At 39.4% G+C, this 27,958-nt stretch overlaps 1 long non-coding RNA gene across 3 annotated transcripts; it reads right to left on the reverse strand.

The window, feature by feature from the left end:
- Positions 1-206: 206 nt before the first annotated feature.
- On the reverse strand, positions 207-27,359 carry LOC138880353 (uncharacterized). Of its 3 annotated transcripts, XR_011402975.1 has the most exons (3): positions 26,990-27,359; positions 7,455-7,546; positions 207-537 (listed from the first exon to the last, which is right to left on the reverse strand). It is a non-coding gene; the product is annotated as an uncharacterized lncRNA (long non-coding RNA). The 3 variants fall into 3 exon arrangements; XR_011402976.1 differs by lacking the exon at positions 7,455-7,546; XR_011402974.1 differs by lacking the exon at positions 207-537 and having other exon boundaries at positions 7,232-7,546.
- Positions 27,360-27,958: the final 599 nt, after the last annotated feature.

Genomic DNA, 27,958 nt, shown 5'->3' on the forward strand with positions numbered 1-27,958 from the left:
TGTGATCTTATGACTCTCCAGCACTTGTCCTACCATGTTAGCCATTTCTCCGCAAGTGATGTTGCTTGGAACGTATGCCTCACTCAGTACTCTTAACAGAGCATTCTTATGTGCCTCAGAATTTTGTAACAAAGCAAGAATGGAGATTTGTGTCACGACCCAAACCGATGGGCCGCGATGGGCACCCGGTACCTTACTCGACCAAGTACCAACATAATGTATCTTTCTAATTACATCATCATATACACGTGACATACGGGCCTAACAGGCCAACATAATCATTTATAAACTCAAAACATAGGCTGACAAGGCCGTACAATCTTTCACGTATACGATATATGTCTACAAGCCTCTAAGACTAGATAAATGTCATAAAGGTCGGGATAGAGTCCCACCATACCAAACAATACACGTCTAAATCATACTAACCAAACAAGCAACTCTGAAGCAAATGGAGCGCATCAACATCTTCCGCTGAGCTAATAGCCTACTTGGAGGGCTCTCGACCCATCTATCGGGACCTGCGGGCATGAAACACTGCGTCACCAGGCAAAAGGGACGTCAGTACGAATATTTTACCGAGTATGTAAGACACATAAATAAGTACATAAGAGACATGGAAGAAATATAGAATACATGACTTAACTTGTAAGTTTGAATAATTTTGTAAATCATAAATTACTTTTAGCGTCATGCATATGCGTATGAATGTCATGTCGTGCATAGGTACATGTTTCATAACATCGTCAACCTTTGACGGCATCCCATCATATCATAACGGCCACTGTGGGCAAAATCATCATCGTATATCAGCTGATCAGGTGGTGGTGCGTATATAATGCCATAACCTTTCTCATATCATATATACATATATATACATACATATATACGCGTATATAACACCGTTTGAATTATATTTACATATATTCGCGTATATAACGCCATTTGAATCATATTTCAGCCACTGCGGGCAATATCATCCTCATATACCAGCTGATCAGGTGTTGGTGCGTATATAACACCGTAACCTTTTCTCATTTCCCATATCCCATATACATATATTTACATATATACACGTATATAACGTCATCTGGTCATGGGTCAATGCACATGTATGAAATGCACGAAAAATACGTAATAATCTCAATACTCTTTCCGGATAAATTTTTCCAACTGCGTATTATTCTGAGACTCACGAGCAGAAGATAAAATATTATGACACACGGAAATTCAAGAACATGGATATCTCTAATACTTCTATGAATAGAGTCATTCATGGAATTTGTGCATTTGCACGTCTCGTTCGTATCGTATGGATCATGCCAAAAGAAGAAGGGGTAGCCTTAACATACCTGAGCTGATTCTCTTGACAATGCCTCTAACACATGTCAATTGCGATAAAACACGTTACGGCGGATCGAAGTAATGAAAAACAAATCCATGTGATATTCTTGAGAAAGATTGTACCGTACTCCAAGAGGCACAGAAGTTCCATTTGATACTACTATAGTTGAGTACAACCACACCAGCTTCGTGTAACTCTGTATGGACACATCAATAGCTACAGGAACGATAAAGCCATTTTATTCTCTATTCTGCCGTTCCTTCCATCATTTATACTAGTGTTTGGCACATTCTTAATTGTATTACTATCAAACTTCCTTGATGATTTGGAAAAATCATCCTCAAAGTATCTAATACCAACAAGATCCGTTGAAGTAGGAGTAGAAGGAAATGGTGTTCCCTCAAGTTGAACAATAATAAAATAATATGATGGCTCCACCGATTTTTGTCACCAAATTGGTCAAAAGGGACATGTGCAATATTCTTTGAATATGAGTTTGTCATTAAGATCTTGTGTTATTTCATGTATGAACCTTATTCACTTTATCTTACTCCTTTGGAGACATTTTGCATAAATTATTCAAGCTTGGAGGAATTTCTAACGGTGGTTGTAAGGTATTTGAAGATGTTAAAGATGAAGTGTTATGTAACTAACATATTTGTTTGCCACCTTTCAATTCTAATGTAAGAGTCACAAATTCTTGGAATGGGGAGCTTCCACGTTTTCACCTCGATAATTATCCAAATTTTTTAATTAATTTAATTAGAAAATATCCCGCTACCCGGTAATTAAACAATTACCCGCATAATTTAAAAATTGTATCAAATTACTTAAATTCTACTTATTTTTAATATACTTTATATGTAATTTATACCTTATACTACCGTGATCATATGGTACCTTACATGGTACTAGTTTATAATTATCGGGTATTATCGCTCAAAATATCGGTGGACCCGCATTTTATCCCAAATGCCAAACTTGGACGAAAATTCGTTTCCTTTGAATTGCTTCCCCTCTCACCTTCACAAATTTACTTATTACTTGTTCGAAATAGCATAATCCTTCTAATCTCCGAAGAATCTTTTCCTTGGACTGATGTCAATTACCTTACGACAAATTCCACGTACAATACTACAAGGTGCAACATCGTAGTAATGTAGTACTGCGAAATCTGACATCTCACTTCGGGGCTCTTATTAATTTATTTATGGCGTATTTTCATGTACGAAAATATGGGGTGTAATATCATTTCCCCCCTTTGGAACATTCGTCCTCGAATGTTGACTGATGCGCTTATCGTTCTCATATCTCATAGCTCTTTAGAATACTTTAGTAGTCCTCTTGCCATCTAGGAAAATATTCTGTGAATAAGTCCATAGGCCAGGGCATCCCCCCCCCCTTTAGGCCTCTTCCCCACGCCATGACTTGTGATCGAATTCCTTCCAATCTCGTAACTATTGCTACCTTCCATCATGCAACTTCTATGATATTGACCTTGTAAGTGTGCCAATGTGAATCTCCTCTCCTTTTTCCTCCAGTTTTAGCCAATCCTGAAGTTCTTCGCTTGGTATTTTATCGAAATTACAAATATTGCTCTATCTTATTTTATAGACCTGGTTATCTATTCGTATAACTTTACTGCATCTACATTGGTCATACTATACCATAACTCTTACCTCGACTTCTCGTTATTGAGGTCTGCTACCAATTCCCAAGTTACTTTCATTGCTTATCTCATACGTATAAATCTATGTTCTCTAATGCTTCCACATTACTGTTCATCTTAAGAAGGACGACCTAATCTCCTCTCATACTTTATAACTTTTATCTATCCATTGTTGATTCACCTCAATTTTGATCCATAATCCACTCCAGATAACTTAACCTTTTATGTAATATTGCTGCTAGGATACACGTTTTATCGGGGAACGTCTGAAATGATTAGATTGATCCACCGGGGGCGATACCCTGCTTTCATAACCGTATCTCACGGCATCCCAATGTGATTTACCTTGTGTGGGTATTTTAATCCTGTCCAATTCATGAGATCCCTTTCTTTTATTCGTCAGAACATTACTCAATCGAAGGCCCAAACATCATTTTTTCATTTTTTTCTATAATAATTACACCCTCATTCTATTAACAGGGCTGCATTCCATCTCTTCTTAATGTTATTAGTATTAGACTCCTTTTGAGTTCATTCAGGCTATACTGACTTTCTATAACTTAGAGAAACCATTAGCTTTCTTATTTTTATGGTTTTCAATCCCGAGGACTTATCCGTTCTCGTCACCCTTTCACTTGCCTTTCCTCATCCTTACTCATGTTTCGTTAAAACTTTGTCGCTCTACTATACTTTAGCTTGGGACCTATAAATATCTATTTATTCTATCTGCGACCTTCCTTCTACTTGCTTGCACCCTAGATTTCCTTATGTTGTTCTGGAGCATCAAGCGAGACATCACATCGTCTCTAACTATCCTTTACTCTCATAATCAGTCTTCTCAATACCTAGACCATAGGCTGGAAGATATGCTACTGACGTCGTTGCTATCATTCCCGGATATTGAATCCCCGCACTTAGAGACTTCTATCTGAAGTATGGATTATTCACAATCTTCTGCCTTTGAGTATCTCGTACGTTGTTCACCTTTACCTTACTTACCTTAAAATTTTGCATCGTATCTTCTATCTCTTTCATGACCTTCCCTCCACATAGGTATAATTCACGTCCATAACTTGAAGCTCTATTATAATACTCGCACCTCTGCTACATACACTATCTGATGAGAGCTTCGTACTGACTTCTTATGAGGTTGGTACTTCTTCTAACTGGCTTTCTTGTAAAGCCATTATAGATTATGGTTGTTATGTTATTTTCCTTGAACATCTGATATTAAGAGTGATTCTTTCATGTTCTCAAGCACAACTTCTATAATTTTTCTAGGCCCAATAATCAGACTCTTGATTTACTTGGGTGATGTGATTCTTTAGCTTCATCTTCCTTCCGATCAGCCTTTATGTAGGTTTAAGCTACCTTCCGATTTGTGACTCTTGGTATCAGTTATTACCTTAGCCTTTCATGGGCGTTATGGAATATCCATGATGCAATCTTTTAACAATTCAATCATTTGTCTATGCCCTGGGCTCAATTCTTCTTTTTAACTTATACCAGAGTCTTCTATGGCTGTATGATTGCCAACAAATATAATGCTCCAAAATCTTGAGTATGTCTATAACGTACTAACTCTGGATCATTGATCGAATAATTCCTTTCGTTCCATCTCAGCTCTCTTAAAACGTATGCAATTAATTTTCATGGTCTTTCTGTCCCCTTGTTGCGTCCATACATAGCTTATCATAGTGCCTACACTTGCCATAGTTTTCATACAACTAATATGATCTCGAATATTACTTTTAATTCTTACTTCCCGTTCATTAGCCACGGTAGGTGCCATTTTCCTTTGGAATGCTTACAATGTTATTGAGAGATTATTGTTACACGACCATTTCCTCTTTAGGTCGTTGTGCTTAAGTTGAAGTCTTCTTCCTTATTTCCTCAGCTAGTCTTTCGTTGTAGTACTTAGGGAGAACCCTTGACTCTCCTAAAGCTATGAGCTTATTACGGACCCTTTTTGATGTCCTTACTTGCCTCTAATCATTCGTAGTTGCTTACTCTCATGCCCTTGAGCTTGTATGGTTGCTTCTAAACTGACGTTTTGATTGCCTTCTCAGTGGCACTTTCTTTTATCCCCGTAACACTCATACAGTACTTTTAACTACCCCGACTCCTATTTGAATATATCTCAAGTATTATAATGATATTCTTTGAGGCTGAAATCTCTATGTTAGGTTCTACTATGTTTATGTTACATGATCTGATGACTCGTCTGTAACCCCATGTTTAGTCATAACTGGGATCTTCCTGACCAATTACTAACTACTCGTTGGCCCATTATCATGTCAACATTCCTCGTAATCTTTCTTGGGTTATTTCCTTTGTCTTAACTTACGTCTCACACTGACTCCTTATTTATTAATAACAGCTCGAGCAGGAACCTTCACTTCCTTTCCTTGACATCGTTCTTGCACAATATTCTTGAATCGTAGCGTATCTGTAAGATTTGGATAAGTGTCATCTCATTCCTCTTTCATTTATCGCATTCTTCCTTTACCATTCTATAGTCACTAGAACCACTTAATTTTGACTTAATGTCACATCACTCCATATTCCTCCCTTTATGGGTGTATCAAGACTTGGAGCTATGACGACCTGCCTATAGATGTTTTTCCTCTTCATCTTTGGCGTCCTCTCACATTATCAATGACCCTTACTCACCTTGCGGTAATCCTTTTGTACCAAGGATAACAAAATCTCTCGCTCGTGAAGGTGACACTTAGTGTAACTGGCACATACAGTCTCTTAAGCTTAACTTTGCTCACATTTCTTCCTTTAGGGAAGCATCTCCCTGAATGACCATTTTCTGAACTCATCATGGATCTTCTTCTGTTGTCCATTCTGTTATTGCCGGAATGCAATCTGCAATTCTCATGATGCTGACTATCATCAAATCACTCAATTCCTTATTCATATTTAATTTATCTTGTTCACCAATCCATACCGATTTCTATTATTCTGGGATTTAATTTTCCCTTCTGGTAATCACGTTAGAGTCACGAGTTTATTCCCCGAAATGAGAATGTGATTATATAGCCTACACTATTTTGTTATCTTAAGGCCCATCACCTTTTGTATCTTTCTTCATTTGACTATAGGTTCTGTAATACTCTACCGTTATCATTCATGTATCACACCTTATTCATAATGCTTTCTTATCACTCTTCTCATTACTCTGCTATTATTTCTGCATATCCCTTTTCTTGTGAAAACTTCAACACGACATTCTCTCACTTTTAGCTTCCCTTTGCTCCATCCAATGGCTCTTTGGGTTGCTCAACATCCTCGCTCTACTAGGGATGAGAGCCGCACTTAAGGTAATATTTATCCCATCTAGGCTTTCACTGCCTATCTTCTGAATGCTAGTATTCACATCTAATCGTAATATTCTAGGGTGCACCATCTCGGTGTCTCACAAGAATATCTATTGGCACATTTGTAATACCCTTTGAAAATGCCAACAAATGAAAGTAATCCATTTACCAATTTGGGTTACTCTAACCCCAGTCGGATCTTGATATCACATCCTTCTCTTAACTATATTTGTTAGCCCCCATAGGGCATAACTGAGATGGTTACGGCCAATTGTACATATCTCTGTTACTATTGATGGTAACTCTTAATGCTTATATTTTTCTGTCAAAACTGTAATATTGATAATCTTCATTAACTGGGTGCCCCGTATCCTTCTTCAACTTGCTTCTTTTGCTTGTTGAAACTTGTATTTATCTTCTTAATCCCTCATTGTCTTTTACCATAAAGGTGGATATGCATTCTTGCCTTAAGGCTCCTTAAAAAGAGGCTTACACCTTTCAGTATGCACATGATCTGCTGAAGACCTCATATTTACTTATCATAAGCATGATACAAAGTCGAGTTCCTCTAACTCAACACATTCACAGCTATATCCCTTTCCAACCTTCTTTCCGAATGTAGATATCATTTTATTACGAATAAAATAGAATTTCAGAATTTGAATTCTTATAAATGAGCTCTACCACATAATCTAGAATAAGAAGAAAGAGTGGCAATCCTAAATGCCCTGTAGCCTACTGCTTATAAGTGTGGTGCATGACACACCCATAAACAAGACTCTACTAGACACGACTTGTAGGCACCCCTAAAAAAGTACTGCTTTGATACCACTTTTGTCACGACCCAACACGATGGGCTGCGATGGGCACCCGGTACCTTACTCGACCAAGTACCAACATAACATATCTTTTTTATTACATCATCATATACACGTGACATACGGGCCTAACAGGCCAACATAATCATTTATAAACTCAAAATATAGGCCGACAATGTCGTACAATCTTTCACGTATATGACATATGTCTACAAGCATCTAAGACTACATAAATGTCATAAAGGTCGGGATAGAGTCCTGCCATACCAAACAATACACGTCTAAATCATACTAACCAAACAAGCAAATTTGAAGCAAATGGAGTGCACCAACATCTTCCGCTGAGCTGATAGCCTACTTGGAGGGCTCTCAACCCATCTATCGGGACCTGCGGGCATGAAACGCAGCGTCACCAGCCAAAAGGGACGTCAGTACGAATAATGTACCGAGTATGTAAGGCACATAAATAAGTATATAAGAGACATGGAAGAAATATAGAGTATATGACTCAACTTGTAAGTCTGAATAACTTTGTAAATCATAAATTACTTTTAGCGCCATGCATATGCGTATGAATGTCATGTCGTGCATAGGTACATGTTTCATAACATCATCAACCTCTGAGGGCATCCTATCATATCATATCGGCCACTGTGGGCAAAATCATCATCGTATACCAGCTGATCAGGTAGTGGTGCGTATATAATGCCATAACCTTTCCCATATCCTATATACATATATATACATACATATATACGTGTATATAACGCCGTTTGAATCATATTTACATATATACGCATATATAACGCCATTTGAATCATATTTCAGCCACTGTGGGCAACATCATCCTCATATACCAGCTGATCAGGTGTTGGTGCGTATATAACGCCGTAACCTTTTCTCATATGCCATATACATATATTTACATATATACGCGTATATAACGCCATCTGGTCATGGGTCAATGCACATGTATGAAATGCATGAAAAATACGTAATAATCTCAATACTCCTTCCGGATAAATTTTTCCAACTGCGTATTATTATGAGACTCACGAGAAGAAGATAAAATATTATGACACACGGAAATTCAAGAACATAGATATCTCTAATACTTCTATGAATAGAGTCATTCATGGAAATTGTGCATTTGCACGTCTCGTTCGTATCGTATGGATCATGTCAAAAGAAAGAAGGGATATCATTAACATACCTGAGCCGATTCTCTTGACAATGCCTCTAACACATGTCAATTGCGATAAAACATGTTACGGCGGATCGAAGTAGTGAAAAACAAATACATGTGATATTCTTGAGAAAGATTGTACCGTACTCCAAGAGGCACAGAAGTTCCATTTGATACTACTATAGTTGAGTACAACCACACCAGCTTCGTGTAACTCTGTATGGACACATCAATAGCTACAGGAACGATAAAGCCATTTTATTCTCTATTCTGCCGTTCCTTCCATCATTTATACTAGTGTTTGGCACATTCTTAATTGTATTACTATCAAACTTCCTTGATGATTTGGAAAAATCATCCTCAAAGTATCTAATACCAACAAGATCCATTGAAGTAGGAGTAGAAGGAAATGGTGCTCCCTCAAGTTGAACAATAATAAAATAATATGATGACTCCACCGATTTTTGTCACCAAATTGGTCAAAAGGGACATGTGCAATATTCTTTGAATATGAGTTTGTCATTAAGATCTTGTCTTGTTTCATGTATGAACCTTATTCACTTTATCTTACTCCTTTGGAGACATTCTGTAGAAATTATTCAAGCTTGGAGGAATTTCTAACAGTGGTTGTAAGGTATTTGAATATGTTAAAAATGAAGTGTTATGTAACTAACATATTTGTTTGCCACCTTTCAATTCTAATGTAGGAGTCACAAATTCTTGGAATGGGGAGCTTCCACGTTCTCACCTCGATAATTATCAAAAAAAAATTAATTAATTTAATTAGAAATATCCCGCTACCCGGTAATTAACCAATTACCCGCATAATTTAAAAATTGTATCAAATTACTTAAAATTCTACTTATTTTTAATATACTTTATATGTAATTTATACCTTATACTACCGTGATCATATGGTACCTTACATGGTACTAGTTTATAATTATCGGGTATTATCGCTCGAAATTCCGTTGGACCCGTATTTTATCCCAAATACCAAACTTGGACGAAAATTCGTTTCCTTTGAATTGCTTCCCCTCTCACCTTCACGAATTTACTTAGTACTTGTTTGAAATAGCATAATCCTTATAATCTCCGAATAATCTTTTCCTTGGACTGATGTCAATTATCTTACGACAAATTCAACGAACAATACTGCAGGGTGCAACATCGTGGTAATGTAGTACTGCGAAATGTGACATCTCACTTCGGGGCTCTTATTAATTTATTTATGGCGTATTTTCATGTACGAAAATATGGGATGTAACAATTTGCGTCGGTGTTTTGTTCAACTGGTCGATGACCGAGTATTCCTTGGCCTGTATCTTTCTCCAAAGATCGTCTGGCCCTGTCTCAATGATGGGTGACCAATTGGAAGCTTGCTTGCTTGACTCAGCCAGATATTCCGGGGTATAAACTCTACCAGTTCTTGCCATACCTTGTGCCGCAATAGTTTTTTCGAACCCAACCTTACCTTTCCTTATTGCCTCGGCTGTATAGTCTCATGGTATAGCCTTTGTATGGAATGGTGTCGTGGTCGACATTGCCACTGGGATTGGCGTGGTTGTCCTTACTCCGAATGGAGCATGCCCCTTGAGTGGTAAAATTGCAACTTCAAACGGTGCAGGTGCATTTGCCGGAGACATGAATTCGACCTCAATTGTCGCTGGTGTTTTTGCAGATGACGTTGCTTCAAACTCAAGTGGCAGAGACATATTTACCTCGGTGTCCCCAGATGGTTGAATCTGGACTATGATTGGAATAAGAGTAACTATCGGCTTCTTTGGGTCATCGCCTTCTGCGATCAACCCGATTGATCCCTCGGGATCCCAATCATCCTCTATTTCAATCATGTGAATGCCTCTGCCCTTATGATCGGGTAGAGGATTGTTGTGGATATTTGGAGCGGGTTCCTTTGCCATAATAATCTTTTTATCAATTAAAGTCTGGATCTTGTCTTTCAAGGAATGATATCCGTCGATGGTGTGCTCTTTCATGCCGGAGTGGTATGCACAGGATTTGTTTGGGTTAACCCACTGAGAAGGGTTCTCAAGAGTTGCAGCAGGGATGGGGGTAAGATTACCAGCAACTTTGAGTCTCTCGTACAATTGGTCAATAGGTTCAGCAATGGCTGTATATTGTTTCGGAGGTCTTCGATCAAAGTTTGGTCGGGGTCTAGGGAAGTTTTGACGGGCGGGAGGTGACTGATAATGGTATGGTTGAGCATTGTAAGTTTGGTAGACATGTGCGGGTTGGGAATATCCGGGAAAAGTAGGCTGATATATAGGAGGTGGGGTGGTGGTGATTGATAAGTGATGGTGGAGCATGGTAAGAGGGTGAGGGTGCTTGGTAGTTCGGAGTAGGCTGATATGTGAGTAGAGGTGTTGGGTAAGTTTGGTATTTCATAGGAGATTTGGTCCTTTGTGCAACCATCACGGCTCCTACGTCCCTTTTCTTGGACACACCACCAGACTGCAAGGCCTTATTTATAGCTGGCAAGGCCTCGAAGTTTGTAACCATACCGCTTTTGATACCTTCTTCAATTCTTTCACCCAGTTTGATGATGTCGGAAAATTTGTGGCTTTCAATCATCATCAATCATTCATAATACTACGGGTCCTGAGCCCGGACAAAGAATTTGTTCATCTGTTCCTCCTCTAGAGCAGGTATGACCTTAGCAACTTCGGACCTCCAGCGAGTAGCATACTCGCGAAATGTTTCTGTAGGCTTCTTCTTTAGATTCTGAATATAGAACATATCCGGCGCATTCTCGGTGTTAAAACTGAACATGTCCATAAAGTCAGTTGTCATGCTTACCCAATTTGACCACTTCTTTGGATCTTGGCTGATGTACCAAGACAAAGCATCTCCTTTCAAGACAAAGCATCTCCTTTCAAACTCCTCATGAAAAGCTTCATACGGATCTTTTCGCCTTTCCCTACTCCAACCAGCTTGTCGTAGTACGCCCTCAAATAGACCCTTGGATCCCCTGTACCATCAAACATCTCAAACTTAGGAGGTTTGTACCCCTCGGGCAGTTCGACATTGGGTTGCATGCAAAGATCTTCATAGTTCAGCCCCTCAATTCTCTTGCTTCCTTCAACGCCTTGAATCCGGCTAGTCAATTTCTTAAGTTCCCCAGCCAGGTTCCTGATGAGCAAGTCTTTATCGTCAGATTTGGGTGTCCTTGAGATGGGTTGGGTGGAGTGTGACATGGTCTCCACGTAGATGGGAGTGTTATGGTGGGTATGAAAGTGGTCATTTTTAGAGTTTTGGAGTTCTGAGATGAGTAGCGGAGTGTTATTTGGGTATGGCAAGTATTACATTGGGTCTTCAGTGGAACAGTGTGGGGAGCGGGATGATTCTGTTGCTTTGTGTGGTGTAAGGTTTTGAGTATTGGGAAAGGTGATATCCGGGGTGCTGAGGGAAAATGACAAGCTTGCCAGATTCCAACCTAATCGAGTTCTTCCTGAAATTTCAGCAATTTCTGTTCAAGTTGGGATACATTTTCCTGAGTACCATGACCATTGGCGGCCTCTACCTGTTCAGTTACATTCTCCCTTCTAACGTTGTTCAAATCTTCCATTTTGCCTTTTGTTCTTGTTTTTGACAGGACTAAGAGAAGGAGTGGGTGGAGGGCCCCTGGATCTCGTGGAATAAGATGATGTTGCCAGAGTGCACGAACTAACCTTTGGGGAGGGAAATAATAAAACAAAAAGTAAAAACAAAAAGGTAACCAAGTTAGTGGGGATTATAATAAGTGTTGCAATATTTAAACACATAATGCAAGAATGTAAATCGTGTCCTGATTTGGGAACCTCTTTGTACCCGAGGTAGGCCTAGCGACAGATTGATTTGGAGAACTTAGAATGCTAAATACCTCATTTCATTGATAAAAAGTAGATGAATCCCAAATTGACACTAAATAAACAGGAAATGAGAATCATTAATGGACATTGACCTTATTACATTTTATAAAGCGAAAAGAAAAACTCATATCTACTTGGTCCTAGAAAGACCCTCCCAAGATTCGGCATCCTTGGCTCCGTCGAACAGCTTTCCCAACTCGCGAAGTCCCAGCAATAGGTAGGCCCTGTCTAGATGTCCGCCTTCGATTCCTTCAGCATTTTGGCAGTCTTCAACCCTCTTGAGAAACTTTCTTTCCAATTCCACTGTGCCTCGTTCCAGGTATCCCAGTCGCTTGTTGGCACTGGCAGCTATGCCCTTCCATTCCTCAATTAGTTTCTGGTTGGACTCTTGTATTTCGTGGTGTTCACTTTCGCACTCACGAATTCTTTTGCGCAGTTGATTGTATTTAACCTGTACCTCGGCCCTTTCATCTATGATCATGTGACCTCGAGCAAACCCTGGCTGGCCCAGACCATCATGATTATCTTCTAACTAACCTGAGTAGAAAGGAGCGCAGCCAGCATGATACCTCTCTGACTCGATGGTATCCCTCACCATTATGATCTTGTAGTGCCACATATGCTGAGCTTGGCACTTGTAAGGACTATCATCATTCTGGAAATCAGCCCGGAAATGACTTATCTTGTCGACCCTGGGTATAACCTGCTTCCTACTAGCTTGTCTCATAACTCAGAGAGGGACGTAAGGGTATGTTCCTCTCAGCCCAATCAATTCGAGATTGGGCGATGAGCTTCTCGGTCGGAAACCATTCGAACATCCATTGTACCTGGTCCTCAGTTAGATTATCAAATAGCTCTACCCATCCTCTGGCATCTTCTGGCTGAGCAAACATATTGGGCATGTAATTCACTCGCCTCGGATGATGGAAAGCGATATGATCATCCTAGTCCCTTCGCTGAATCTCTTGTCGGTATTCACCCCCTTGGAGATGTTCCACGAGCTAGAGTTGAAGTAATAAATTGCAGCCTTCGAAATGTTTTGCTCCTCATTGACACTTCTCCAAGGTTCGATATATGTCGGCAACGATCATGGGCACAATGCTGAATGGCTGCCCACCGATCCCTTCCATTAAAGTCTTAGTTACCATAGCCAGCCTGGTGTGGATTCTTGCTTTCTTCATCGAAAACACGATAAGCCCCAGGAAACAAAACATGAATACAAAGACTCTTCGGTGAATGTGCCCTAATGATGTGATGGCAAACTCGTCAAGATAGGTACGATAGGATTTGTTGTGACCGTACCTCTCATACAAATAGTCAAAGGGGATGTAGGATTCTTTCAAATATGTCAGCTTTGGATTCTTCTTCAAACCCATCATTTTGAGGAAGTCCCTACCATTGCGGTTCTCATGCATTAACAAACCCAGAGTTTCCCACGCTATACCGGCCAATCCTCCTATCTGTTCTAGCAAGGGTGTCATTTCAATGTCCCCGAAGCGGAATACGGTCCTCTCACAATCCCAGAACAAAGTAGTAGCTTCTATGATCTTGTTGTTGGGTTGGATCTCTAGGAGAGAAGGTAGATTCCCCAAATATTTTCGGACAAGAGGTTGATCACTGGAGTGAAGATCCTCCCACCAGCTTAGCAGTCTTGGGTGGATATTGGTGGCCATGCCGAATCTAGGGATTTCGTGCCTCATTTCTGCAAGAAAAATAAGGTTAGGCCCTTACCCCCACCAGACTCAACTATTTAATACCAACAATTAGCATGAAGCATTTAGTTCTCCAAATAAATATACAGAACGTGGTGACGTCCGTTTAGGCTCAGGAAAACCCAGTGGACTTTTGTCAAGGCTGTCTTAAAATGTCATTATGTGGACAACATAACTGACCCGACTAGGTTTGACCATGATGCATGCACAGTTTAAACAAAGTAAGGTTTCTATAGGGTTTTAGACTGGTACCCTTGAGCGGACAACTCAAGGGGAAAAGGCACAGAACATTCAACTGCACCGCTGATCGACTGATTTAACCGCAAATATGCTTTTTCCGAATTTAGAGGATAATAATATAGGAAGAGCGCAACCAATCATTATAAGCGCTGCTATGATATTTTATTTAGCACGAGTGGAGTATGATGTTGAGCATGATTATGCAATAATTAAAAGCATGTTGACATGTATTTGCAGATTAAGAAAGCAGTAAATACAGTAGTTTCATAATTTAAAGCAATAGTAAAAGAAAGAAACAAAGAAGACAAGTCAGTTTTGCAGTTGAAAAGGAAATTGAATGCTTAAAGGAATTAAACAAGTAGTTGCATATAAAGAGGTATAAATTCACAATAACAGTCTGGAATGGTAAAAGCCTAAATGTCCCCAGCAGAGTCAACATGCTGTCGCGCCCCCTTTTTCCCCTCTTGGTGCAATCAAGAGGTCGGATTTGTGACATTTGGTATGGGACAACTCATTCCTTTTGGAAACTGGGTTTTGCATTTAAAGAGTCGTCACCTAATGATTTTAAGGTGCATTAGGACACCTATAAGGGTTCACTTCTAAGTTTGTTGATAACCAGAGATAGGGTAAGGGCATGAAATTATCCTAAGGGGAAGGTGTTAGACACCCCTCAGGATCCATTAGTGTAGTTCCCGACCAGACGGTTTATTGTGAATTTGTGCAATTAGCAAGTAATCAAATAAGGCTCAAATAAAAGGGGATTTAAATTTGAACACATAAGAGTTAGAAAGAACAACTAAAAGTAGAGTTCTGAAAAGAAGTTTGCAAATAAAAAGGGAAAGGGAGACCTAGGTTTAAATATAATATAGATCACATCAATGCGATACCCGGTATGACACTCCTCAGAAAAGGGGATACACGTGGCATTATCCCACCGGTCATCATATCCATATCTACTCTTCCCACACCGTTAAGGTATTAAAGCGCGGATTGGTCTCGATCTCTATTGCATGCTATTACCCATCCCAATCCTATCAGTCCCGGAGGAACTTAGGACTACTATTCCTAAAGGGAAGGGATATTAGGCTGACTTTTGATTTCAAAAAAGTGAAAAAATCTAAGGCGACATACAAAACACATAATACTGCACATTAGGGGGAAACATGTAAACAAATAAAGGCTCATGTATATCTCCTCAAGTGAAACACATAAATAGCATGACTTAAACATACCTTTAGGGTCTGAATACTAAGGTAAGGGAATTCCAATTTGTTGAGGCAAACCAGTTTATTACATAACTCAGATAAGAAATTCGAATCAGGCATGCCTGCTGGTTGTAGCAGTTATTGATTAAACAAAGGCGGATTCAATTTTATGGTTATTATCATTTAAGGCTTGCCTAAGTGTTTAGGTGAGATCCTATAGACATGGTATCTATACAGAATGAGGCAAAGCAGTAACAATTGAAGACGAATGATTTGAAATCTTACAGGCATGCTTTATAAACCGTACTAATAGGCGGTGAGAGAGTTGTTTAAAAACTAGTTGAGGACAACTGATTTTAGATTAGTCTGATTTCGAATTCTATAAACACTGATTATTACTAATTTAATTCATATAGACATAATATCTAGTCGAACGTGAATTGAAGGCATGCAATATTCCTATAGGCATGATTTCTACGAAAGGGGGTATTGATTTTAAACAATGACATGATATCTGATTTTTAACCAGTTAGTTCCTAAGCATGGTTTTTAAGTGTGGTAATGCAGAAATTAAAACAAGTCCTATAGACAGGTCCTCTAAATGCAGAGTTCGATATGCAGATTTTAAGTCCTATAGGCATATTCTCTAGATGTAGAACATACAGAATTTTGATGAAAGTAGATCTTATAGGCATGGTATCTAGATGCAGAGTTAAACATGCAGAACAACAGATTTTATAGGCATGATATCTAGATGCAGAGTTAAACATGCAGAATTTTAGGTCCTATAAATATGATATCTACCCTTCAGCCCCTTTTCACTGGCCAAGCCCCAAATGTTTATTACAAAGTATTACAAAACTAAATAATGAATTACATCAAGGAAGTATAAAAGAAAGAGTTACAATTAGAGGAAGTTTGATTCTTGACTTCCTCTCTGAGTTATGGAATAAACCACCTCAAATGTCATTGTTTCAAAGCCCTTCTTAGACTTGAGTGTGTCAAAGTTCCCTAAGGGTCTCAATAGGACCCCAGGCAGTGTTCACACCCAAGTTGCATAACTAGATAAATGAGTGCAGTGGGAAGGGTCAGCCCTTATGTGTCCAAGTTCAGAGGGAGCTCATGGGTCCCAAGGCAAGGCTCACATAAGAGGGGCAGAACTAAGTCTAAGAATATGGTGGAAGTGCAGAAGCAGAGATTTGTTTACAAAAGACAGGATTGAGAATAGTAAGGGATAAGGGTAGTTTAAAAAAACACTAGTAGTGAAGCACAATATCAGCAATTGCACAAAGGGGCAGGGGTTTGGGAATACATTGTAGATGGCATGCGACCCTGAAAAGGGGTTAAGTCTGGACATGCACAGCAATAAGTGAAGCTGGCATGCCCATAAACCAGCCAAAAGCATAACACATAAAGAGGATATGAAGCATATGATCCAGGGAGGGTCAGGTTTAGGTCATGCACAGCAATGTCTGATGCTGACATGCCCTCAACCAACCAAAGAATACAAACACATAGGGGATGGGGGTTTGGGATTCATAAGTAACTGACAGATTTCATTTATAAGGGAAATATTAATTCAGAAAAGGAAAGGGCAGATTATAGCATGCTTAGGAATGAAACTCGATTAAACACAAGCAGGAAACAGGCAAGAGTGCAGGAAATAGTAAATAAACATGTTTATGTTGATGCTGAAGATTAATCAGAACATACCAGTAAAAAAGCAAATGCTAAAGAAAAGCAGGCAAATTTCCTCAGTCTAGCCTTGCCTCAGAGCCAACTAGATAAGGCAGCAACACAAGCAGTAACAAAGAAAAGAGAAAGAGAGAGCTTTTAGTGAAGTGTGTTCTGAACTCAAGTGTTCGTATTCCTTGTGTTTGTGTCCCTTGTGTTCGTGTCTTTGAAAGAAAAGGGGTGTAGGGTATTTATAGCCTTTAAAACATGTGAGAAATAAGGTAATAAGTAAAGTTCAATACAAATATAGAAATAATCAACATCCAGAATCAATCAACCAAGTGATTTCCCTATAATTGAGGAATCACTTGGCTAACAGATTCAAAATAAGGAAAGAACATCAGTTTGTAGGCGGACTGATTATTGCCATAAAAGCAATGGTAAAACATTAAGTAAGCAATTGAGTCTAAGTACAGAAATATACTTATTTTGGGAAAGGATTCAGCAAGGCAAAATAAGGAAAGGAATCAATTAACCTTGACAGACGAGTGAAATTAGAATTTGTAAAAGAAAGGTTTTGAAATCATTTACGAGATTGAAGATCAATTAAAAAAGTAACATGTTGCTGCACTTCAGTATTTAAACAGGGTGAGCAGGGACACCAGACATGCGAGGCCAAATTCATTGGCAAAAGAGACAGCATACAGTAGTAGCACAAAGTTCAGTAGATAGCAAACATTCGAAGCATAATAGTCAAATAGGTCAAGTCCAATTGAATCGATAGTGGAGAAAAAATAGTGTATCAGAAGCATGCAAAGGTCCCACAGTAACATATGAGAAACCTTTTGAAAAGTTAGGGAAATCACATAAAGGAAAAAGAGAACAAAGAACTTCAAATCGAGTCATGTATTCAAGCGAACAGTTTCAAACCTAAAGACATAGTTTTTCTCAACAATAGCAAAGCTTAAAAGATGATAAATAAACAAATCAGACAAAAACTTAACTAAACAAGCACTCGCCTGACAAACAGCCAAAAGAAATTAGGGTTTTTAGCATGCTAACTCAGAGAGAAGAACACGAGCAAAACAAAGCAAAACATGCCAAAAATCAGAGAAGAGATTTGAAATAACTTAACAGGAAAACCCTAATCGGGAAAGATAAAGAGTTTTGAAAGCAAAGTTGAAGAAACTTCGAGAAAAATGCTTAAAAGTTCAAAGCAAGCATAGATCTAAAATAGATCTAAAAGAAATCAAAACGTCTTAGAGATTAGGGTTTCAGAAGAATCCAAAAGCAACGAGAAAGGTCATGAAAGTTACCGATCTAACCGGGAGAGTCAATGGTCTGACTCGAATGGCCATGGCTGGCCGGAGAAAGGTCAAAGATGACCGGAGAAGGATCATGAACTAAAATCGAACGAAGGCTAGATCAGAGTTCTTCATAGTTTGGCCTTTAAACCATAAGGACAAACACATAGGAGCCATGGAAGGCTAGTACAGGTCTCCAATGACCTCGGAAGGCCATAGATTAAGTAGATATCAAGGTGGATTAGGGTGGCGGTGGCTATGGTCTAGGTGGTATTGCAGAGAGAATTGAGAGAGAAAAGGATTCAAGGGCGGTGGTATGTGAGAAATGAATCGAGTGGGTCATTTAATTGGGTTGAGGGTCGGGTATGAGTAGGAATTGGATCGGGGTAAATTGGGCTTAAATTGGGGTAGAAGTAGGCTAAATTGAAATGACATCTGGCTAGATTTTAAATAGTCATTTTTCCCATTTATTTTATAAAAAATAGTAAATCAAATTCTGGAAATAAATTGAAAGTAATAAAATGATTTATAACATATAATTATCAATTTAAAAATACTGGACTTAATTTTTATAAATGTAAACGCAATTAAATCCTAAAAGAGGCTAATATTGCAATTATATGCAATTTAGCTTTAAAAATACTAAATAAATTTATAAAAATATGAAAAAATCATCTTGGCTATATTTTAACATAAATATGAGAATCCAATAAATAAATCACCAAAAATGATAATTGTAGAAAATATTATTGGATTTTTATGAATAAAATAGGGGAATAAATTCGTTTAAAAATCTTCAAAAAATTAAGGAAAAATAATAAGACATTTGGACATACTTATATATGCATACAAATGTTATTCTAAAAGTATTTTGCATATTAAAAATATATAGGAAAAATTGGGTATCAACGGCAGTTTGAACAAGTAAAGCAATTAAGTCACTTAGACATGCTTCCCTACACTAACATTAGGCTTAAATTGCAAGTAATATACAACAAAAGGAGAAAAACACAATTATAGTTACTTAATGAAATTAGGATTTTCAACAATTAGCACATGTACGTACTCGTCACCACACGTACAAGGCATTTCATATATCAACAATACCAAATCCTAAGGGGAGTTCCCCCACACAAGTTAGGCAAGTCACTTACCTCGAACCAGCTCAATCAACTCGATATCACGTTTTTTGCCACGAGTACCCAACTCCAAATGGCCCAAATCAATTCAAAGCAATTGCATAATGTAAATATAACTTCAACCAACTAATTCAACTAGTTAATTCGAAGCTAATACGTGAAATTAGGAAAATCGCCCAAAAAGTCCCTCGGGCCCACGTCAATCTGGTAAAATTTACAAATTCAGAATTCTCACACTCTCACGAGTTCATACACACCAAAAATACGAGAATCGGACCACAAAAAACCCCTCAAATCCCCAATTCCAAGTCTCCAATTTCAAACCCTAAACCCCCAAATTTAACCCTTATTTCCCCTATATTCCTTGCCCAAATAAGTATAAAATATAATAATAATAATAATGAGTTTGGGTTCCAAAAATCTTACCTCCTCGAAACTCTCTTGAATCCTTTCTCATAAACCTCCCAAAAGCTCAAAAATTCGGATGAAAATGGTGAAGAAAATGGGTAAAATCGCAACTGAACCTTTATATAGGTTCTGGCCCAGGATTTCTGCACCTGCGGACATTTCCTCGCACCTGCGAACCCGCACATGCGGTCCCAGGTGCGCATCTGCGAGATTTCATTAATTGCCCTGGGCTGCACCTATGCTTCTTCTACCGCACATGCGGTCTCGCAGGTGCGCTCGAACTACCGCATCTGCGTCTCCTCAATAGCTTCTGCGATCACGCACTTGTGGTCCCCTAACCGCAGGTGCGGTTATGACAGAACTTCAGCAACCTTCAAATTTCTCCTAAGTTCAATTCTACTTCCGGTAAGCACCCGAAACTTGTCGAGACCCCCAGGATCTCAACCAAACATGCCAACAAGTCACCTAACACTATTTAAACTTTTACCAACCCTTGGAACACTCAAAACAACGCCGAAACACCAAATCATCCTCAGGTTCAAGCCTAAGGATTCCAAAACCTCCAAATTCCGCATTCGATCAAAAAGTCTATCAAACCTCGTCCGAATTACCTAAAATTTTGCACAAACGTCCCAAATGACACGACGGACCTACTCCAACTTTCGGAATTCCATTCCGACCCCGATATCAAAATCTCACTATTCCATTGCTACCCAGGCTTCAATCTGGTCGGTCGATTAAAGACCTCGGGGTCGATATCCAGCTCGAGCTCGAGCTATCGAGAGTAACCGGGAAAGGGATAATAGTTAAGATATGATTAAAGAAGAATCTTTTATGGCCAATACCAAGCGATAAATGAAGAACAAGTATAAAAACAATAAATGGAAAGAGTAGCCTCGAGCAAGTGAGTTAGAGAGAAAAAAAAAAGAGATATTATTGATCTTGTGTAGAGGGGATAGAGCAACAGCGGCCCTTTACAAAGTGGTGTGGATTCCCTTCATATAGGAGGGGAATCCGGTTATAGTACAACATATATTAATTATAAAAGCATGGATATGGGACGGCTAGACGTGACGCCTAGACACAAGCTCTAGGTAGGTCGGCTCTGTCAGGCTTAGCCACGTGCCTTGGGAATTCCCCTTTTTGCTCTAGCCTCGATCTTTGTCTTCTTTGAGTCGGGCCTCGACGAGCCCCGAGGGAGGGGACTCGGTCGCAACTCCACGCCCTCGGGGTCTCGGGATATTCTTCCGAAGTGACTTGATAGGAGAAATTAGGCCCTCTGATTTCGCCGAATACAGATAGTCTCCGCGTTTCTCAGAACGAAGTGATGGGAAACGACTCTGACACCCGGTTCCTCGAGCTTCTTATGGCGACATCATACTGATGACTCAACCTATGGGGCAAGTTTTTGTGATAACCGGTACATCACATAGACTTGTGTTTTCGTCATCATTCAATGCATTGTCGCTTCCCGTTCTCCAAGGTGAAAGTACCGCCGTCGATTCGGTTCTTCAAGAACGCAGTAATTGCGCCCGCCGGTCAACCTTTTGAGTGCGATAATGGCATCGTCGACTACTTTGCCCTCCTGCCCTATAAATGGGGATTCTTATGATCAGTCTTTCATCCAAGCATCCTTCAATATCTATCATTTCCTCCTTCCTTGCTATTTTTGTTCTTTGTTGTCTCACCATGTTGTGGCCCATGGCCTCAAGATCTTATGTCGACATCATGCATGCTACGGCTCGACTCTTGGACCTTCTCCGATCGGAAGAATTTTTGTTGTTGCGATGCTATTGTTATTGTTGTTGTTGTTATTGTTGTTGTTGTTGTTGTCTCCGTTAGCTCAAGGTGATGAAGCAGGGGACCGATTTTCTCTGACCCGAGAAGGTACTTGGGTTATGCACCGCTGCTCAAGAGGGGGCTCGGATTATACACCGCTGCTCACCCTCATTGTTTCACTTGCCATGTTGAATCCGTTAAGGACCCTAGTGGCGGGCACGATTTGGTTGAGCAATCCAAGCTGCTCTATCACCCTCGACCTGACAATATTAGCCGAGCTACCTGGATCCACGAGTACACATTTTATTTGAAAAGAATTTACAAGGAAGGAGATTATCAGTGCGTCATTGTGGGGTTAAGATAGGGTCTCGGTATCCTCTTCACTGAATGTGAGGGTGTCCTCGGGGATATATCCCGGATCCGCTTTTCTCTGGTGATGGATATTTTTGTTCTTCTCATTACGGGTTCCTGCGGGGCATCGGCGCCTCCCATGATCATGTGGATGACATGTTGTAGCTCATTTGCCTCTTCTTGGTTGCCTCCCTTTCTCTGAACTGATTTTTGGCTCGATCGCTAAGGAGTTCCCGGAGATGTCCTTTGTTAAGCAGTCGAGCTACCTCATCTCGTAGCTGATGACAATCCTCGGTCCTGTGGCCGTACATGTTGTGAAACTCGCATACTAAGTTGTAATTCCTTTGTGAAGGATCTGACTGTATAGGTTTGGGCCACTTGGCGTCTCTGATTTTACTTATGGCGAACACGATGTCTGACACATCGACGTTGAAGTTGTATTCTAACAAGTGGGGCGCACCCATTGTCACTACATTTCGATCAAACCTGGTTCTGTTGATGAGCCCTCGAGGGTCCTGTCCTTGTTCCACTCTCCGATCATTGCGAGGTAAGTTGCGCCTCGGGGGTGTTCCTCCTATCTTTAAGGTATGGCTGATACCTTTCTTTGTTTGGTTTCGGTTCCTTTGCCAGGAGCCTGCTTGGGTATACTGAGCCTGAAGGGGCTCCCAACTGGTCATCCTCGACCCTGATCTTCAACTGGTACCAGTTGTGGACGTCCGACCAGGTCACGGTTGGATACTCGATCAGGTTTTGTTTCAGCTATTTTGAAGCCACCGAGCTTCGTTCGTTCAGACCTTGGGTGAAGGCCTGCACTGCCCAGTCATCGGAGAATGGCGGTAGCTCCATCCATTCCATCTGAAAGCGAGACACAAATTCCCACAGCATCTCGTTCTCTTTGCTTGATTTTGAAAACGTCGGACTTTCTCGTCGGTACCTTGATGGCACCGGCATGTGCCTTTACGAATGAGTCTGCTAGCATGGCAAATGAATATATGGAATTAGGATCCAAGTTATGATACCACATCATGGCCTCCTTCGAGAGCGTTTCCCGAATTTTTTCAGCAATACAGACTCGATCTTATCATTCTTTATATTGTTGCCTTTTACCGCACATGTGCAGGCAGTAATGTGTTCATTAGGGTCGGTGGTTCCGTTGTACTTAGGGAGTTCCGGCATTCCGAACTTCTTTGGGATGGGTTTCGGGGCCGCTTCCTCGGGGAACGGCCTTTGTATGAACCTCTTCGAATCCACGCTGCTTCTTCGACCCTAGAGTTGTAGGTCTTGACCTTCTTATCGTTGGCTGCTATCATTTTCTCGCCCAATTCGATCCTTTTGGTGAGATCCTCAAGCATTTTTACTATGGCAGGGTTGGCTATCGACCCGTTATTGCTCGATCTCTCGGGTACCTGTTCGGCTGGGGGAGCTGTTTCTGGCGTTGCTGTGCTGGGAGTCTTTGGCTGGCTTTGTAATTGAGCAATGGCCAACTGTTGTGCGTGCAACATTTCAAAAATAACATGAAGACTAACTTCTTGTTCTTCCTGGGCTGGGATTTTTTGGGCTTCATGTTGGCCGTCATGCCGTATGCTATTGTCGGTGTGTAAGGTTTTGTTGACCTGTTGTGCGTCCTGTGAATTAGCGTCCGCTAAAATCGGTCTGAGCGCGCTATCAAGATTCTGTGGTGGTGCGCCGACAGCCGGAACAGCCACGTCGTTTTCCCTGTGGATTTCGAGGTTGTCGTTCTCAACTCTGTTTACCGAGCCAGACATTTTGACCTGTAATCAAAATATCTCGAACAACAAAAAACGTGAAAGATAACTTGCATTTGTGTAATGAAACCAGTAAGAAAATAATCACTATTATTTTTAGCCTCACGGTAGGCGCCAAACTGTTTACTGTGAAAATGGTAACAACAATTAAATTTGTAAATGGGACTCTAAAAATACGTGATCTATTTTTATGTTAGTTGTTAGAGCAGTTGATGTTAGGCATATGAAGTTTAATTATGAAATACGAGTTAAAACGAGGCAGTGATCGAACCGAGGGGCTTGCTACCCGAGCTTCGGTTTGGTCGATGAAAGACCTCGGGGTCGATATCCGGCTCGAGCTCAAGCTATCGGGAGTAATCGGGAAAGGGATAATAGTTAAATGATTAAAGAAGACTCTTTATGGCCAATACCAATCGATAAATGAAGAACAAGTATGAAAGCAATAAATGGAAAGAGTAGCCTCGAGCAAGTGAGTTAGAGAGAAAAGGGAGAGAGAGATATTATTGATCTTGTGTAGAGGGGATAGAGCAACAGCGACCCTTTACAAAGTGGTGCGGATTCCCTTTATATAGGAGTGAAATCTGGTTATAGTACAACATATATTAATTATAAAAGTATGGATATGGGACGGCTAGACGTGACGCCTAGACATGGGCTCTGGGTAGGCCGGCTCTATCAGGCTTAGCCGCGTGCCTCGGGAATTCCCCTTTCCTCTAGCCTCGATCTTCGTCTTCTTTGAGTCGGGCCTCGACGAGCCCCGAGGGAGGAGACTCGGTCGCAACTCCATGTCCTCGGGGTCTCGGGATATTCTTCCGAAGTGACTTGATAGCAAGAAATTAGGCCCTCTGATTTCGCCGCATACAGCGACATTTAGCACATTAGACCCAAAAATGAAACATCAAACAATCACAAGAAATCCAAGCATAACAGTATTCTAAGCTCGAATTATGAACCCTGAACCAGAAGCTCTAGGTTCGTTTCCCCAGCAGAGTCGCTAAAGCTGTCACACCGTCTTTTTACAGGAAAATGAGTTTTGTCACTTTAAGTGACATATTTGAAATGTGATTACTTATTTTAATTATAGAGTCGCCGCTTGGAATAATTATTGAGGTGTCCCAAGTCACCGATTTATTTTAAAATCCCAATTGAAGGAAATTTTGACTCTGTTAAAGTCTGTGAAACATAGAAGACCGAGTAAGGAATTCTATTAACCTGGGAGAAGATGTGAGGCACTTCCAAATTCCGTGATTTTAGTATGGTCGCTTACAATTAAACTCGACTTAATTATCTGATCATTACATGTTTTTAACCTATGTGCATTCGTACCTTTTACTGCTTTATTGTATATTTTAAGTAGTTATGGATTTTATTTAAAACAAGCTACAATATCGCACAATTGTTGTTTGTACACACTGCAAGCCACACTACGTGAAATGCACCCATGATTTATAATATATTAATTATTAATTATTTGAAGTCGTAGGGTACTTGCATTTAAATTTGGGATTACATATTGTAGTTATGCCATGAGAGTTGTACCCATAACCATGACAATTAAATTATTCAATGCACGCCTAAAGCAACTAGCGATGTTCATGAATTAATTTCCCTAAAACTAGCTTGGGATTATTTTGAGGTCAAGAGTTTATGGAAATTATTTGTGAAAGAAGAGAAGTAAATTGGTTATGAAAATGTGGGTTAGCCTTGGCAGACTTCCCTATTGGGCACAACTACGTGATGACCTCAATGTAAACCAATTTGGAGATACTAAAAAATTCCCTTACACACAAATCCTTTTGCTATTATATTTATCTACTTTATCAAAACTCATTCTTAGATTCTATGAACAATATAGTATCCTAACTTAAGAAACCAACATTATAAGTACTCATTAAATTAATCCAAAATAAAGATGAATAAGATTGAGAAATACCAAACACTAAGATGGACAGCTAACATGGTAAACGGCAAAACTAATCTAAAACAAAGCAAGCAAGCAAATTTAAATGAACAAACCTACCTGTTAGCAAATAAATAAAACTCATGAAACGTCCTCACCTATCTCGAACAGAGCAAGCAAAATGTTTAAATCACTCAAAGAGCAAAATAAGAATCCATACGTGCGTTCCTAAGAATTCTGAACTACCAAGAAGACACTTAATTTTCAAAGAATTTAAGAAACAGAATAGGGAACCAAATCTCTAGCTGACTTCAAGAACGAGAGAAACAATTAGAATATTTACACAAGATCCACCTTAGTGGCCAGCCATAGAAAATCTGATCAATCCCTCTTAACAACTCAGCGTCAATGATCCAATAACACCATAACAATTGATAAACAAAATGAAATCACATGTGAAAGCATGCTAAGAGAGAAGAGAGGATCCATCAACAAAATTCATCAAGCTATTGTAATAAGATGAGATAAGAACAAAAAGGACCTTTCATAGATGCATCTGAGCTTCAATTCTTTGACAACTATTGAAGCTTAAACACCAACAAAATCGTGTACAAGACCTCAACAGAAAATCGACCAAATCGCCGAAAACTCAAAGCTGACTCAGGAAACTCACTAAAATCCAATGACTTTACACGGCTGAAATGGAGCTTAAACTGCAGCTCTTTTAGTGATGTAAGAAGTTGGTTTTCGGACTATTTTAATGGAGGTTTTGCTATGTTTTTGGACTGGTTTTAGGACTGTGTTACGGGGGAAATAGAGCTGGGTTTGGGGTGAATTTAGGGAGTGTTTTAAGTTAGTTTCAAGCTGAGATTTGTAGAGGATTTCACTATTTTTGGTGAAGCAGTGCATTTTCGCTACTGCTATGAGTAAGGAGAAGCAATCACATTTTCCTTTCCCGTTTTCCCCGTTTTTTCTCTTTTTTCTCCCAATTATCCTTATGTCCTCCGATTTAGCTATTATAATGATTTTCGATGAATTCCATAAGCGCGTGTGGGTGAAAATTAACTGAACAAATGATTCAATTTGAAATAAATCTAGATCTTCACAATTCTGAGCACGAATGTCTCCATGAATTCAAACAAGCTTTTAATAACTTGTATGAATCTACGAAAATCAGAATTTTTTTTACATTTAAACACTTGAATATTTAATAAGCACATGAAAATCAAAACTCAAACAAGAGCAGATAGTTCATTAACATAGATGAGATAGAATTACAGAGTAATTGATGTATTTACCTCTCAGCAGGAGATACAAGAGCAAACAACCAAATAAAAGCTGGGATGTGAGAATGGAGTTTAGACCACTAATTTTCAGCGAAGGAATGCAAAGCAACAACAATTTCAGAAGCTCAATCTGCCTTCAAAATTCCAGAAATCATGTGATAAACTAATGCAACTTGATGTTTTAAGAACCACAGATCTGTGTGAAAACTTGTTAATTCAAGAAAAATTTCCTAGCTTTTTTGTATGTGTTCGTGAGTGGGTGTGTATTTCTAGAGGTATCTGTGAATGAAGATGAGAGTGAAGGTCTATTCGTGGAAGTGTGGGTCAATCCGTGTGAGGGGAGCTTCCTTCTCTTTCTTTTGGAGTGAAATGAGGTGGGGTTGTTTCAATGAGGGAAGAGAGAGAGAGAGACGTCGCCGTTTGATGTTAAGGAAGGGGCTGGGTCAGGTTAGTTATTGGGCTTGGACAGGTATTGAAAACAACTGGGTTGTTCTAATTGTTTAGCCCAGTTGACATAGAGTGGGCAACCTCTTTTACTTTCTTCTTCCTTTGTTTGATCTTCAAAATTAGCTACTTAGTTTAAAAATCCTAATTATAGTCTATTTTGCAAATCTAACCCGATGGCCTATTTTTTTTAATAACTAACTACCTAATTAATTAGTTTTACAAATTAAAAGAAAAAGAAACTAATCAATTAAACCTAAAATGCAAAGTGACTAAATGCATTTGTGTGATTTTGTATTTTGGTAATGCATTTAAAATGTGATTAAGATCTAGAAATGTGAGGATTATATATAAAATATTTTTTTCATTGTATGATCTAATCAAATAAAATACAAAAAAAAACTCTTAAAATTCTATAAATTGATTAGAAGCCATTCCTAAAAGATTTATTGGAGTAATATGCATTTGGACAAAAATTACGTGCTCACAACGGGTACTGGGAATACTTTATCGACAACAAACATTTTCTTTGCGGCC

Source organism: Nicotiana sylvestris, chromosome 10 (assembly GCF_000393655.2).
Source record: "Nicotiana sylvestris chromosome 10, ASM39365v2, whole genome shotgun sequence".
Taxonomy (NCBI): Eukaryota; Viridiplantae; Streptophyta; class Magnoliopsida; order Solanales; family Solanaceae; genus Nicotiana; species Nicotiana sylvestris.